The sequence below is a fragment of the Epinephelus moara genome, chromosome 9, assembly GCF_006386435.1.
Source record: "Epinephelus moara isolate mb chromosome 9, YSFRI_EMoa_1.0, whole genome shotgun sequence".
NCBI lineage: Eukaryota > Metazoa > Chordata > Actinopteri > Perciformes > Serranidae > Epinephelus > Epinephelus moara.
In genome coordinates, this window is record NC_065514.1 from 28,583,424 (window position 1) to 28,600,748 (window position 17,325).

The following is a 17,325-nucleotide window of genomic DNA, read 5'->3' on the forward strand; positions in this document are numbered from 1 at the left end:
TGTTTGTTGAAGGTGGAATTAGACTTAGGCCAAACTTTGTCCGAAACAAGTATTGTAGTTATACTGGTTTAACCTTAATCTGCTGTTAAACCACCAGGCTAACACATGCTAATGGAGCCAGTATGCAGCACTACTAAGAACAGAGTAAGCACTGAGTAATAACTGTAAGGATATACCAGAATCAGAGGACTTTATGGTCAGCAGACCCAACACAGTGATTAACCATCATGAAAAAGAGGCACATGACACTACTGTACGGTTTAAAGGCAGATAGTAAACATCAAGCCAGGCAATAACAAGGTCCAGCTTTAATAAGAAAATAACAGACAAACAAAAATGAAATGCGTGCACACATGCAGAAGACAAATGAGACCCATGTATTTATTCAAGGTTAAGTCTTTCTTAGTGTCACAGTTCTTCAGCTCAGCTGGTGGATTTTTAGGGAATTAGGCAAAGGTTTGTATGAAGTCCGGCCCTCCAGCTGTATGTAGGTGTACAGTTCAATTCAATTCAGTAGAACTTTATTTATCCCAAAGGAAATTCTTGTGCCAGAGAATGCCTCAAATTACAGTAACACTAAGTGCGACAATTTAACATTCACAGCCAGTAACAACCAGAACAGCCAGTGGGTTCCCCAGATCAGTCTCACTCACTCGGCCCATTTTTAAAACATTCGAGTATGAAATATCTGGCAAAGTATGCAAATATACAAGATAAGACGTGTTTTCATAGAGCAAAAGCAAAATCCAGTGCCTAATAGAAGCAAAAAACAATGCCTAATAGAACAATAGTTAACTATGTCTTTTCTAATAGGCTGGGCTGCGCTAAACAACAGCCCTTTTTACACAGTCTGTTCAAGGCAGGAATGTTGTGCCATTACTCCGCAGTGCTGTTATATATAAAAGGTGGGAACATGTGATGGAGGGACAGAGCAGTTCGCCTTCAAGACAGCAATGGACTGGTTTGACATTTTGTCTGCATATTATGTGTGGGACCCACCACTGTGAGTATAAAAAGCAGCTAGTAGCAGTAAGCAGCTAACTCAAAGAAGAAAAACTGCAGCCAAAAGTGTCATATTGCGGAGGTAGTAAAGTCCAGGAGCTCCTTACCTTACGAGCAAAGGACGAGATCAACTGCCATATAACAGGGATGGTAAATGATTGTTATTCCCATTTTATACAGTTGTTAATGTTTAAATAGTGCTGCTAGAAGCATATTAAGTCACACTAGACGGCAATGCTGTTGTGTTACACATCAGGTCTCTTTTGCATCGGACAGGGGGGCAGCATAATGCCAGCGTTGTTTGGTTTTGTGTAAAAAGGCAAAGCCGGTGTAATAAAGGGTCTTCGTCGCAGCAGTTTTGTGGAATCTCTGTGTGAAAAGGGCTAATGAAAACAAACACTTTAAAAATGGCACATAGTACTTGATGGTTATTTTTTGTTCTCCAGTCTTAATTGGGGTATTAACATAATTAAGTTTGGCACAATACGGTGGGGATTTTAGTTAAGAGCACTTTAGATGGAAATGGAAATCAAGTATGTCATGCAGCTTTGGGGTTCATTGTGCTTCAAGTATGTCCCTGTCGGTAAGCCTCATACAAATGCCCACTGACAGTTGTCTTACATATTTCTGTATTTAGCACTTTAACTGTGGTAGTGTCATGGTGCTCTTCAGGAAAAAACATCGGAAAAAAGAGCCTCACTAATTGCCATAAATTGTTTTGGAAATTTGGAAGTGATCAAGCCAGTTTTTTTTCTTTCTTTTTTTTTTTTTTAAAAAAAGGAGTAACAACACATGCCAAAATGTGTCAAACAACTCTCGTCACCAAGCCTTGGTGCACAACAAACAAAGGCAAACTATCAACAAGATGTTTAACTGGAGAGTTTTATAGATGTGCTGAATGCCTCAGAAGCAAGAAACATATGAAAGTAATAGATCAACATATTTATCCCATCCTCAGCGAAGTCACAGACTGCCTCCGCACCAGAACAATTTGTATCATTTTAAGTTTACTGGATATGTGTGGGGACAGGGCTGTTTCCATTTTGCTTTTGGAAGCCAAGACTCACTAAATGTGAAGTGGAGGAAACATGATGCTGTCTGTCATCAGTTTATTCTAACCTGTTGACTTTTTTCATGCTCTGTTGCTATAATTACAATTAGCCCAATTATAGGTTTAAAAGAAGTTAAATAAAGGAAACCTCTTGTCATCACAATATTAGATCAGTCAGTCTAAATCATTTAACCTTAAACACAAACTTTCTAATTGAAGGACTGAATGATCTATTAAAGGCTAAGCAAATGTAAATACACCAAGAGTGCTTAAATACTAACAGTAATAGAAACAGTGGAACCACAAACATAGTTTAAAACACAGGTTTTCTTTTCCAGATTTCATCTTTTTGGTCTGGTTAATGTTTTTGAGTACATGTTCGTGCCCACCAATTTGTGTGAACATTCTTCCATTTTTCTACATTTGTAGCACCAGTAGAGACATGACTGTAGATAAGGTGATGTTGATGTATCAGTCAGTTGGTCCCCCTCTTTGGCTAAGACTGTTATGTCTCCACAACTGGTAGATGGATTGCAATGCGGTTTGGTACAATCAATCATGGTTCGAACTGATGAATCCGAAAGACTTTGGTGATCCTCTGAATTTTCCCTTATGCCACTATGAGATTGACATTTGTGGTTTTTATTCCACTGCACTGGTGATAGCTGTGGCGGAAGGCATTGTGTTTTGGAGTTGTTTGTCCAGTTGTCTGGAATTTTGTCTGAATGTCCTATTCTTGTGAACATTACATCTCAAAAACGCCTTGAGGGAATTTAATCAAATTTGCCACAAATGTCCACTTCGACTCAATGATTAACTTATTGGATATTGTTGGCCAAAGATCAAGGTCAGTGTGACCTTGCATCTGCTTTATGTTCATGAATTCGACATCTCAAGAACACTTTTGAGGGGATTTCTTCAAATTCGGCACAAACGTCCACTAAGACTCAGCGCTGAACTGATTAGATTTTTTTAGTCAAAAGGGCAAGGCCAATGTGACTTTGCATCTGTCTCATTCTCTTGAACGCAATATCTCAATAAGGCCTTGAGGAAATTTCCTCAAATTTGGCACTAACATCCACTTGGACTTAAGAATGAACTGAGTAGAGTTTGACGGTGTATGGTCAAAAGTCTAGGTCACCATGACTTCACGTTTTTGGCCATAACTCAAGAATTCATACGCTAGTTATGACAAAATTTCACACAAATATCTAATGGTAATGTGAAGTAATAATATGAGGTGATGGCATTTTATATCCAAAAGGTCAAAGGTCAGCTTCACTGTGACATAATATTGTGCAAAAACACTTTTCTTGCCATTACTTAACGTCGTATCTCAGGAACAGGAAGGGATATTTGATTGAATGCTAATTTGGTGACACTAATTGTGGGTGTCCATGTTGAAATTGTGCTGATTATATAGATCGTTTGTGTCATTTTAGCTAGTTCTTATCATGATAATGTGAATTCAAGTGTTTGTTTTTCTGATTAGTTTGGTTATAACTAGTTATTTGATACTATTAAAAGGGGGTGTGGCGTCATGATTGACAGCTGTGTGTCAATCCCTGCTCCCTATTAGGTCGAATGGGTGGGAACTCAATACAGCAGTTTCACTTTGTAATTGCTACTGCAGACTCCGGCTCCAAACAACAAAGAGCCTGTATCTGTGATATTTTAGCTTTATTTTTGTATAGTGGGGGGGGAGATGCATCGTTCGTCTTCATATTCTGTGCTAAGTACAAACTTACAAAGCAGCTGGTGTGGTTGTAGACTCTTGTTTTGATATTGTCTTCAATAGCAATTTTATTTTTTTCCAAAAAAGACACTGTGGTGATGCAAAACAGCAGAAGGTATAATAAAAAACGCTAACATGGCACAGTTTCAGTTTGCAACAAGGAAAGATCATCATTTTCCTTATTTCACAGCCCTAAGGCTTTAATGTTTTGAGTCGTTGAGGTAGCCAGCAGTAAACTGGTGTGAATAGCAGGAGGAGGGTGGGGATCTGTCAATTCTGTGGACAAATGCCTTGCTTGACAAATGTCTGGCCAAGGACAGCAGCCGAAACATGAGAGTGCTGTTCTTCGGCAAGGAGGAGGGAGGGACGTGGGAAGAGACAAGGAAACATCTCCACGGTAACATACCTGTTACCTTTTGTAGTTTTGGCATAGTTTTGTGTGGTAACTTGAGTCTGAAAGACATTCAACAGATACTTTCTTTCATTCACAGCCATAAAGTAATTTATTTCTTTTTTGAATACATTTTACATTTTGTAACATTTTGAATTTGCCTGAAATATTCCATATAGATGGAATCTCATTGGCTTGCCATTGAAATTAACATAGAATGCGTGTTTTTTCATGGTTTAAAGTTGAAATATTACTTAGGCAGAGCAAAATGCATTTTTCCCAAGGTAAAAGCAGTAATGATCACTCACAACACTGCTGCAGAATGTAGCCTAAGTGCACAGCAAACTCCAGCTAATGCTTTAAAGCTGGAGTGTGGTAGTGAGGCCCGGCTTGGCCCCGCGGTTTTTGGTCAACCGCAACAAGGCCTCCCATTGGTTGGACGCGAGGTAGGAATTCGGCTCTCTGAGGTCTAAGCTCCGCCTCCTTCTCCTCTTCCTCCTCCTCCTCCCGGCCCGGGGCGCTGAAGCAGGACGGCATTCCCTGTGCACGTACACACACACATACACAGTCTCTCTCTCCCATTCGCTTTCTCATACGTAAGGGAGCAGGAGCAGGGAGTTACAGACATTTGAAGACACAGAGCAAGGAAGTGAGAGAAAGCAACAAAAGACAAAGACAGAACTCTCCTGCCCTCTGTTTGTGTGTGTGGGTGAGCTTTTCTCTCTGTCTCTCTCTCTGTGATCCCGAGAAAGGGGGAGGACCTGAACCCTGCTAAGAGTCAATACCCCTGCAGGAGTCCACAGGATCATACACACACACACTCTCACACCCTCACACTCACACACACACACAAACACACCCCACAGGCATACTTGCTCAGTCTACTGCAGCTACTGCAGCCTGAATGAGTGTAAAGCAGAGGGAGAAACAGAGCAAGGAAGCAGGAGTGCGAGAGAGGGGAGGAGAAATCTCTGGAGTTACTACTTGTTGCTTTTCTGTGCGGATTGAGGATGATATTCCTTCTGCTTTCCCTGCCGCAGTGGGATCTTGTCTGAGGTGAGCACCAGCATTCCACTGTTATTTCTTTCCTCCTTTTTCTGGCCAATAACTCTGTGGGAGTAAAAAAAAAAAAGGGGGGGGGCTGAGTTTCAAATTTTGTGAGCTTTTCTGTAGGATTGCTCTCTTGGTGGAATGGCGGAGGGGGGTTGAAAGAGAGGAGGAGGTGTGGAGGGAAGCTTTTCACGTGCCAGGGAAGCAACATTATCACACTGATCTGTCAGAGAAAGAAGCAACGTAGGGTGAGAAAGAATCTTCTCTGGATGAAATGAATGAGGAGGAAATAAAGGGTTGCTGAAGAAATGTCCGGCTCAGACTCAAGGAGCTGTAACATGTGATTCAGAGCTCTACTTCTACAAGTGGGACAGCAGAAGATGAGAAAAGAAACCTCAGTGCAGCTCTCAGTCGCTCTTCTGATTAATGCCTCTCTTTCTGTGGTGTTTGTGTGTGCAGCTCGGGGCTGCTTTGCTGACAGGACCATGGAACGTAAATGTGACATTTATTCATAACCTTTTTGCTTTGTGTGTGTGTGTGTGTGTGTGTTGGGGGAGCAGTCCCACTCCAACACACAGTGGCAAAGGCACAAGGTAGTGTTTAAGTACTTTAGCAGTGTGTAGCCCTCATTTATCAGCTCCTGCATGATTACAGTGTTTTCTCTGACTCTACCACAGATAGTAGCTCACTTGAGTGTGCAGCCTCATCATCATTCCTCCACCAACATGTGTTTACATGCTGCAGTCTTAACCCGCACACAGAGGTACTAAACGTCAACAAGTTTGCCTAATGTTGCTCTTTTGGAGTTGGGCGTCAGTAATTGTAGTGACATTAAACATCTATGTTAATGTTTTCTGACCGTTTTGTTGAAAGCACCTATCAGTTATAGTAAACATTTGTGGGGAACAGTTTGAAATATTTCAGATTCCATGCATGGAGTTTTTACAGTTTTTTTTTTCTCTTTTCAGTAGTAGTGCAGTGTGTCCGGGCGTGGGGTGGGCATTGTTGTCCTATTATTAGAGCAAGCCGGGCCAGCCAGCAGCTGTGGGGAAGGAAGTCGGCTCAGAGCAGCCGGAGAAGAGGGATTACTGGGAACACTGAGCGGGAATTATGGACTGAACTGGAATGGCATTCCTAAGGTGGCAGAGTCAGTGGAGGGGAAGATGAGTGGGCCAGAGCACCAGACAGGGATCAGTGTGGATCATAAGAAAAGATATAGAGGTTGGAGGTCAGTAGTGATCTGGACTAAAACACCCTTCTGTAATTGCAGATGACAGCTGTTGTACATCTGGATAACTTGGCTGTCAATTTATTGAAATGGATTTGTTACAAGCTGCGATTAATTATTTTTTCATTAAATAAATCTGTTGGTTGTTTATTTGATCAGTCAGTAAAACTTTTAGTCCATAAAATGTCAGAAAAATGTGAACTGGATATAGGACACATATCACGCTACAGGGGTTACAATTCAATATAGTGTGATTCTGTAAGCAAGGCAGTTTTTTTTAAATGAAATGTGCAGGGCTACCTCCTGAAAGTAAAAGAATTGAATCATTAGTTGACTGAGATTCAAGTTGAGCTGTAATTTTTTCTTATTGTCAGTCAGCGTCCAGTAAACTTCAGGGGACGTGTCAGTCCCCAGATTTAGCCGCGGATTGAGGACTCCTCACTTTCACGCTACCCTCCAGTACAGGCAGCTGTGGACCCAGAGCCAGGGTGAGTCTAGTGAGATGGAAGTAGCTGCCTGGAGGAAGAGGGGCTTAACCTGGTCAGGCTCTGAGATAATGTTATCTTAAGCAACTTAACAAAATACAGTGTCTGGCTTTTGTTTTATATCAAGTGTCGGCAACATACCCTGTTGCACATTTCCAGTTCGTTGTTAGCATAGTTGGCTTGCATTAGCTTGAAGGGTTAATTTGGCTTGTTTACTATAAAAAAACAAGTACTTGAATATTGTAGTTAACAACTGAATTTGATATGACTGACAAAATTCTTAGACGGGTAGAGACCAATAATGTATTAACAGGAGCGTAGTTAGCAAGTATTAGCTTGGAGGGCTAACTTGGCTCGTTTAATCTATTGAAAAGAGATGAATAGTTGAATATTCTTAGTTAACAGCCAAATTTGATTTGACTGACAACATTCTGAGACCTACAATGTATTAACAGGAGCACAGCTAGCACACATTAGCTCTGAGGGCTAACTTGGCTTGTTGAGTATGCTGAAAAATAATTTGAAAAAGGAACAAATAGTTGAATTGTGAACAGTCAGATTTGATTTGACTGACAAAATTCTGAGATGGGTACAGCCCTATAATGTATTAACAGGTGGGCTAACTTGGCTTGTTTACTGTATTAGCTTAAGTGAACATTGCTGAACATTCCACTTAACCCTGTACAAGCTCTCACACTTTATATGGAAAAAAGGATTGAATAGTCCAATATTTGTATTGAACAGGCAAATCCCATTCGACTGACAGAATCCTGAGTCGGATCTACCAATGCCCCCTTTAAGATTCTGCCAGATAGATTACAATGCTGCTATCTAGTAGTCGGGGGTTTAAACATAACACAAAATTAGCCACCAAAACATGTGATTTCAAGTGTTTCAGTATTTTCTTACACTCCTACTGAGAACCTAAATTGCTGTGTTCAAGTGGTGCTTCTTTTGTTCAATGATCCAAAACTTAAACACATTCATCTTAGAATAAGTTAAACAGAGAGAAGCAGCATATCTTTAATCTTAAAAGGCTCAAACCAGTTAATGTTGTGCATTTTGCTTAATGAATGACTGATAGAAAATACATCAACTACTTTGATCATTGGTAAATCAGAAAATCTAATCAAAGGTAATCAATTAATTAGCTACTTTTTTCATTTATTATTCTTATTTTTTGATAAACACCTCTCTAGAATGGCTGTATTGTATTATAGTCTACAGTGTGAGTTTTATGGATGTAGTTTATTTATCACCCTTTAGTCAAGCTGAAATTGCCGACCTAATATAATCTGTCATTGAGTCTGTTCACTCACTTTCTGAAGCATCTTTATCTCCAGCGGCTCAGGCAGCGGAAGCTGACCAAGTGTTCTTAGGCAGTGAAAGTGGAAGGAGTTCCTTGCAGATAGTGATTACTCAGTGATTGACTGCTGTGATAAACTGCTGCCACACTGGCTAAAGAGATAATGGCATCCCAGTATTACCCACATATCTCTGCTATCTCTGCCTCTCGCCCCTTGGAAATCTCAAGTGTGTATTCCAATGAAATGGGCTTCCTATATAAATACGGCAGCAAGGTATTTGTCGTCGGAAACTAATGGCATTTTCTTTTCTCTTTTTTTCCCCTTTTTTTAATATATATATATGTTCTAAATAGTTGGTCACGTCCTCCTTACCTGTAATGTTGAATGCAGGCTGTGATGTGTTAAATAAGGAGCAACCTTTTTAGTGAAAAAGAGTCAACAAAACTATTTCGAAACTGTCTCATAAAAAAGAAGAACAATTGCGAAAAGATTCAAGATTAACATCTCTTGTCATGAGTGTACTTGTGTAGATGTTTGTTTTAATTATTGTGAAATCAAAGATCACACTCCAGCTGCATTTTCTCTGATTGGCAGTGATTATAGAGACTGATTGGATTAGAGGTTTACCCTTCACTATTACTAGGTATGCAATGTGTGTAAAGTACATTGCAAAAGTGGTCAAGAGAAAAGCAAATAGGACTTTAATGATTTTCAAACTAATTAGTCCAGTTAGTAGTGATATTTTAAGTCCTTCAGACACATATTTAAGTATGTAAAAATACCAAATACCTTTTAAATATTTTGTTTAACATGGTTTTCCCACATAAAAAGTATGAAAAAATAATCTGAAAAGGGGCTGGAAGCAGATCTACTCTTTCTTCCTTATTGAGAAATTCTAGATCTGGCCTCTACCCTGCCCACCACCGCTGCTTGTGGTAGTCTTTGCTTTACACTTTCTCCATCGCTAAAATGAAGTGCAGAGATAAATCTGGCTGTGAGACTGGTGAAAGAGCAGTGTATGCCAAGATGGCTAGCGCTTGCATTAGAGAAAACAGTGGAGAGATTCAGCCATACATCTTTGAGCCTCAGTCTGACCCAGTCTTGGATGAGGAATCTGTTGTGCACCAAAATCCAAATGTATCAGAATGGTAAGTGTAGTTAGCATCTTTTATTTATGTTGTTTGTTAGCTTGTTAGTGGTTGACACAGCATTAGTGGTTGTTAAACATACAGTAATGCTGCATTCACGCACTCCTCCGATGGTCTGATTTCCTGATTTGGGAACTCATTCTTCCAAACATGGTGTGTTCATGAACTTTAGGTCATAATAAGATAAGATATTTCTTACTTTATTGCTCAGAGCATTTAAACAAAATGCTGATAACAGTTTAAAGTTACTACAAAGTTGTTGTTTTTTCCAGACTTGTTGCCTAAAACGACTAAAATTATGTTTTACCTGACTAATCCAAAAAATAACTTGGATATGGACATCAACTTGTGGTTATGACCTAATATCACATTAGAAATTAAACATGAGCAAAAAAAATGACAGGCAATATGTGAATTAATAAAAAGTTTATTACCATCAACCAAACATTTACTTTTGTCTGCCAAGTTTTTGCACATAAGACATCAACCCGTGGCCCAAGATTTTGCCGACTTTACGAGTTATATCAAGTTGAGGGGGCAATCACGTGAATTTTCCCAATCTGGAACCAATTTTTGAGATTATTCTGACACCCAACGAATGTAGGGTTATATCTGCTACGATGTTTCAGTGTTTTCATATTGGTCCAGTTTACATCCAAAGACTGCACACTCTACCAATGTTTGCCCTCAAAACTGTCACTATGCTAATGCTAACTATGCTCTCTGTTATGATTGTCATCTCTGCGCTGGAGATTTCAGGTTTCTTTGTTGGTGTTGTGTCAAAGTCTGTTCTCCAGTCAATGCATGTATACCTTATTAGACAGCGATTGGCTTTCATATTAGTGGTGTACCTCAGATTTTAGGGTAGTGCACAGATATTGCGGCCTTCTGTTGAGGAATGTGAAAACACTCATAGTGATAAACTTTGCACGGATACAGGTCAGTGTAGTCAAGATCTGATATTTTAAGGGACATGAACAGAAGAAAAACATCTTTGAGTAGATCAGTACTTCAGTTTAATTAAAAGAAACCTTCACCCTTGAATTCTGCACCATACTGATTATATGTATGTGCAGTATGCGTGGGGGCTGACACAGCTCTCTATATTTTAATATCAAAGCCTTTTAGTTCACATACTGTCCATAGTGTCTCTTCTTCACAAACACCTTACTGTTGCCTCCAGGCTTTTAGTAGCACAGGACCTGCCCTCATTTCCCCCAATCTCTTTCCAGCCTTCCTTTACCCCTCCCACCCCAGCTCTCTGAAGAACAGCTATGTAATTAGTTAGAGCCATAAATCACAGACAACAGAGGGGATTTTGATACATGTTTGACAGCAATTAACGGGGGTGGTTTCACTGTATACGTGGATTTCAGGTTCGGGGGGTAAAAGGGGGTTGAGGGTGTTTGTTGGCATACCGTACAATTACGTACATGTGTTTTGCAGGGTACATTCTTCTCATCTACAGACACAAGCTCTGTGTGTGATCATGTTTGAGATTAATGATCTGATTCTTTTTCGATTGCATGTTTAGGCATGTTGCTGCAGATGTAGCCTTTTGTGTGTGCACTGGCACTTGCTGGTTATTAATATTGAAATCAATTAACCATTTCATTGTGTTCTGTGCTGTGGACCACTAATCGGGACTGTGGGAGATGTTTTATTGTGTATTTGTTGTAGCAATTAAGTGCTTAACATTTGAATTGAGGGCCACAAAAACCTTGGCTTTTAGTAGATCTAAGTTCTTTGTTGCTTTCCCAAAACACTCCTTAACTAATGAATTACTCCCATCACTCGCTGCTGAGGGAACATACACCCACACATAACGATGCACAATAAAGCTACTTATAAACCATACTGATGATGCTTTATTTTATTTAATAACATATTTGAATGTTGTTGTTTTTCTGTAAAGGAGAGGAGGTTGTGATCATCTTCATCCGTCACTCCATCGCTTGTTTGTCTGTGATGACAAAATCTTATAGTGCCCTGATCTGTATGAAATCTGCCGTGCACATTCGCTCTCCCAAGAAGAAGAAACCTATTCATTTTGGACTCTGCCCCTAATGCCATCATTGCGCCAAACTTTCAGCTTTCATAAGTGTATCTCTCTTTGTTGTCAACATATAATATTAGAGCAAACATATTAGCTCTCGGCACACTGCGTGAGTACACATTTGTATGTTCTGTAGGTGTGTACATGAGTGGAGAAAGCGTGCTTCAAGGCGTAGGCTGTTCTTATAATAAGATAATAATATGTTGATATATTGACTCTCATTATTAATCCAGCTGGAGTCCATATGGAGTTGTTAATAATTGGATTTCGTGGCCCCTCTCAGCAGATGTGGCCCTCAACAATGGCTTTTATCCTGACTGCGCTTTTTGACATTCACAGCCACCACCGAAGCTGGCAGTTAAACGGATGTATGGGCTCACTGTGTGTCTGGTTGTATTCATGTAGGCTTAGAAATTTGATAGGCATGTTGCAGTGTCAGCATGAATGCTGTATGGCACCATGCTGCATGCAGATGTAGTTACAGTAGATGTTTCAATGGTCTCGATGCATTCAGTATCTGCGGACAGGGAAAACTGACGACTGTCTACAACTGAGACTTTTTTTAGTTTGTCTTTGACATTTAATGATCAGGTTGCACATCAGAGACTCTTTGTTCAACAAACTTCATCCACATTAGAATTATCTGAATGCACCACTTCAAGCTGTGGATCAGAATATGCTCTCATATCCCAGTATAATAACTATGACAGCTTTCATTAATGCACCAGAAGTTGTTCCATTATTCACTGTCTATTCAGCAGCTCTGACATTTTCTGTCTGGATGACATCATCACTGCTGTCTGTCTCTCTGCTGGTTAGCTTAAAGGGGACAGTTCACCCCAAAATCAAAAAATACATATTTTTTCTTCTGTCCTGTAGTGCTGTTTTGGTGTGAGCTGCCAGGTGATTGAGATATCAACCAGTAAGATGTCTGTCATCTTTCCAGTATAATGGAACTACATGACACTCAGCTTGTGGTGTTCAAAGTGCCAAAAAAATACATTTAAAAAAACTCAACAGCAATGTCTTTCTAGGAATCATGACCCCAAGATAATCCACAGACTTTGTTGTGAGCAGTTTCATGTAGGAACTATTTTCTTTCTACCAACAGGCTTCCTAATGTGGGGTGCTATGGTTGGCAGGTGTAGTTAGGTAGAAAGAAAATAGTTCCTACCTGAAATTCTCACAACAAAGTTTGTGAGTAACCAGGTCATTATTTCTGGAAAGAGACATAGCTGTTGAGTTTATCAAATGTATTTTTTGATGCTTTGAGCACCACACAGAGTTTCACATTCACAAAAGAAACCTGAGCTGTAAAACACCACAGACACAAAGCAAGAAGATGCATTTAAAATGCTAAATGCTTTCACCAAACTAATGAGCAGTGTGATGAAATTTAAATAAAGTGATGTGAAAATTAATAGCTAAAGCAATGACTCACACCTTCCCATTATGTGGGCTTTACAGCTCTACCTATTACCATGACAGTATTATTGGAAAGACAATTCTGCGATGCAAATGTCTCTCAAGGACTTAATGTTCTGTGAGATTGGGTGCATTTATTTGCATATGTGATATTTATTTGTGGTTTGTATTATATATATACATGACGGTTTTTTTATGTGCAGACTTGTCTGACAAAGCCTTGTTGTGTTGATTCACAAGGAGCTGGACCACCCATTGAGTTTTCAATGAGCCAAGATAACAGAGCAAATAGTTAAGGTCTCTTGCCTGTGGGTGTTCCACAGTGGTTCAGTGTCTACTTGAACAGTTTAGGAGTGCACAATCTGTCTGTGATACATGATGATTACACTGCAAATCTTTTCTTTCCTGCTTTTAAAGTTAGTTTTTAGGGTAAGGCTTGTTCAAGGTATTAGTATGTGTGTTTCTGTGTGTGGGTGTTTGCATTCACAACTTTTTTTTTTTTTTTTTTCCACCTCAAAGTTATGCAGGGTGACAAGGAGGAGCAAGTGTGTGATTTTGTATGACATCACTCTCAGCATGGTGTAGATAAGAACAACACAGCAGTGGAACTTAAACAGAAAGTGATTACTAATTTTACAAGAAAACATAAGCCCCTTTTACACTGCCAGATTGGGCCGTTTTGCCGGCAAGCTGCGAGCGTTTAGACACACAGAGCCGGATTGGCGAGTTGATCCAAGATGCGCAATTTTCCGCCTGGTAGGGTAGTCATATTGGCGGAACCCTTTAAGTTTAAACAGACCGAGGCGGCCTTCTGCAATGGGAGGGGCTGTTGAAGACTTGAGGAGCTGTTGATGACATGCGAACCACTGGTGGTGGATAAACAGAAAACAGCTGATAGCAGGATTTGGCGAGCAGCTAATAGCAAGAGGGAAACACAAACCTGACAGACACTGTAAAGATGAGCAACTGGGGAGACAAAGACTTATGCGCCCTCCTTGTCCTCGCAAATGAAGAGGCCATTAACCGTCAAGTGATGGGAGTGGTGAAGATCGGGCTGACTTACGACAGAATCGCAGAAGGACTGACTCGTCGTGGCTTCCCTCCCATGTCACTGTTTACGTCACACGCTGAGCTACATGTTTTGTTACTTGCTCACGCCCCCCGTTGCTCCGAAAAAGGCGCATTCTGTATTAACAAAAGTAGGCAGGCGGCATTTTGCCGCACACCCGATTTTGTTTTTATACTGCCAATGCTGAAAAAAGACTGATTGGGCTTTCCTGTAAATTTGCACAATTCCTATCTAAAAAGGGCTATTGTTTAAAGTATGTTCTGCTGGTCAAAGTAGAATCAGGAATTTGAACTGTAAACTGGATTTTTGTAGTACAGCTGAGTATCGGTACTCGATACCTTTTGAAGTATTGACCAAAATAACCCAGCATTAAGTAGTATTTAATCGTCTCCAGTCCAATTGTACTTGCATTTGATCCTTTTTGTAACAGGGGTCTGATCTCAGACCATCCCGACTCCCTGCCAGATCAGCAAACTTTCTGTTGCTGCCCTCACATAGCCGCTCTTTTTTTGGCGAACCGTCAGTTCAACATCTGGTTATAAGCAGCTAACATCCAACACCAAGCCGATAAACAGTCCCAACAAACTTGCACCAAAACAGCTCTACTCTGACGTTAAACCTGTTCATAACTGTTAGGTAACTATAGCTATGAGATGCTAACACTGTTGAGCATGGTGTACTTGACTGAGTTGGCAGTTCAGTGGCCGTGGTGCAACCAAAATATTGTGAGATATAGAATACTGCCACTCCATTTACATCATTGACTGAAGTCCTCTGTTGGTATTGGTATCACTTTAAGGGTGCTCGTATTGGTACTGGTAAAGTAATTTATTGAAAGATACTCAGCCTTGGTTTCGGTAATAGTTTTAACAATAGTCTTTTTTTTTTTACCAAATAAGTTTGACTTAGCTGGGTTGTCAACCCGTGTCATGGTGTGAGTGCTTGTGTTTCCTGCTTCGTCTGACTTCTTTTTAGAATTATTGTCTGGTCCCTGAATCTCAGGAGTTCATTTGATAAGTACAGTGTTTTATGACTGAAAAGAATGATGACCCAAGTTGTAAAAACCCTCAGCTACTTTTTAATGGTAAATTTTAAATATTCTGTGAGAAATATTCCCACAGCCATAACGCTAATGAGGAACTTTACGATTGGCTTCTCGCTCTTTTATATTTTCTCTTTGCTCTTTTCATTTCTGCCTTTCTGATGTTGATGTACAGATAAACAGGCTTTCATCACAGAGATCAAGACAGACTGGTAACCAATAAAATCTGTGGATACAAAAGCCTGTCACCAAACCAGGCCCCTGGCTGTCAAAACAAAATGAAACCAGCCTACAGAAAAGAGTACACACTGTTTGCATGCATTAGGCCCTCTACTGCACACTCTAAAAAATATACAGGTTTTTAAAGCGACAACTCAAGGTGTTGACCCCTGAAAAACCAAGCATGGACAATATATTAAAACAAAAGTGGCCTGACAAAGTTGTTTGACTACAGTGCTAAAGTTCTGTTGCTGCACCTTTGACTGTTCTCTGATTTATGAGGCACGACAGATGAAAAACTCCTTGAACTTGAGATTAAAGTCTCGCTTACTTGTCTCATGTCACTCAGCTTTCAGAGCTGCCACAAAGCCACTCTCAAATTTATAAATATTCATCTGAGGCTGGGGGGGCAGTGAGGGTTTATCTGAAAGGATCTGAGGCCTGCGGTGCTTTCACAGAGCGATGAAGCCATAAATTATGAAAGAAAACAAAAAAAAAAGTGTTGCGTTGTATTTACATACAGACTTGAAGAAAAGTTTGGGAGACGGGGACTAACTTGACACTCTGACCTTTATCATCACATAAACTCACAGGCACACATCCAAAGTGCAAAGGGCCACCTGTTCAGTGACATTTAAACTGTTTTTTTTTTCCCCGTTAACTATGTAATCCGCTCACAAATGTTTTATCATAGGCAAGGTATCACAAGGCTTTCATGGTTTCTATGGTAACCAGCAAAGGCGATCAGTAGATGTGTTGCGGAGTCATTATTCAGATCAACAAAAAGCTGCTTCCTGAGAGAGACTAAGAGCCTGTTTACACCTGGTATTAACGAGTTTTGGTGATTCGAACAAGTGGGCAGCTGAGTCGCATCACGGTTCACACACGTCTCCAGCTGACCACTTGTGTTTAGATTTTGTTACTGCCTACATAACTTACACTTAAAGGTCAAAGGACCCAGTGTACAGTTATTACATCCACACTATTGCTAGCATGCTCACTGGTCAAATTAGCGATTCTGTCTGCGCAGTTGGAGATATCACTGTCAGCAGAATTCAGTACATTTCTTCCTATATGACAAATTAATGGACGATCATGCAACACTTCATCCAGCTTGCCGTATATTAGCACATGTTAGAGCGCCAAAATAACCACCATGTCCTGCATTCATAACATAGTCATTGTGGGGGGCGTATCTGGATGCGTTAGTGTCTACACTACAAAAGACGTGGGTAAATGCGTCCCAGACCACCTCGGCAAGTGGCTTGAGTGATTGGATCACAGTGCGTCTTTGTGGTTGTATTTAGCAATGCCCACCTGCTGATTGGATCATCTCAGACACATTTTAATACCAGGTATGAACTGGGCCAAATAAATGGTCCAAACACATATGGACAGTTTAAGTTTCTTGAGTTTGTTTCCTGAACATAGTGGTAAAAAATTCCCATATGTTGCCATGACAACAAGAATGATTTTTTGTTTTCTTTTACATACACATGAGCGAGGGTGACCCGATAACAACATCATTGTTTAAGACATGCATGACACTTTTTGGACACACCTTGCATGAAATATTATTGTACATATCAGCTTGTCTCAGTTTATCTTACAGTGTTCTCTCTCAGTGTATTGCATAGATACACATACACATACACATACACACACATTGTGGGAGTGAGAGGAATCATGTTGATGATGTAAGAAGGTGGCCTAACGTGCTGGGACAAAACAGAAAACAGGAAAGAGGGGGAAATGAACTCCACTCCCAACGGTTCCCCTTTCCCTCCCAATGTACCTCACTTCCTGTCACATACCTCTCGACTTGGACCCTTCACACACACACATACTCAACAAAACTGCAACTATTTTTATAGCAAATCACTGATCATACAACAATTTGTGTTTCAGTGTGTTGGCAAGTATGCAGATATACAGTAAATTAAGCTGAGGTTATAATATAAAGTGATTTTTATGTGCAACACAGAGCTACAGTTGAGCTCGTCAGTGTCTTTGTGGAACCAACTGGTGGAGACTGCACTGTCCCAGATAGTTGTACTCCTCCTGTGTCCTGCCCTCAATCTCTCTGAATAGCTACACACATACAGCAACACTGTATG

The 17,325-nt window shown here is 40.3% G+C and overlaps 2 protein-coding genes across 4 annotated transcripts in view; both read left to right on the top strand.

Annotated features, from left to right (window-relative positions):
• si:dkeyp-72a4.1 (uncharacterized protein LOC100148058 homolog) overlaps window positions 1-17,325 on the top strand; it is an 88,856-nt gene that overhangs the window by 57,079 nt on the left and 14,452 nt on the right. The gene's annotated exons all lie outside the window — the stretch shown is intronic.
• The window catches only part of dab2ipb (DAB2 interacting protein b), a 174,352-nt gene continuing 161,620 nt past the window's right edge, over window positions 4,594-17,325 (top strand). Inside the window, exon 1 of one of the 2 annotated variants that reach the window (XM_050053629.1) lies at window positions 4,594-5,235. The gene's annotated coding sequence lies outside the window, so the exon portion shown is untranslated. The remainder of the gene's footprint in view (window positions 5,236-17,325) is intronic. The other variant, XM_050053627.1, reaches the window with a different exon arrangement.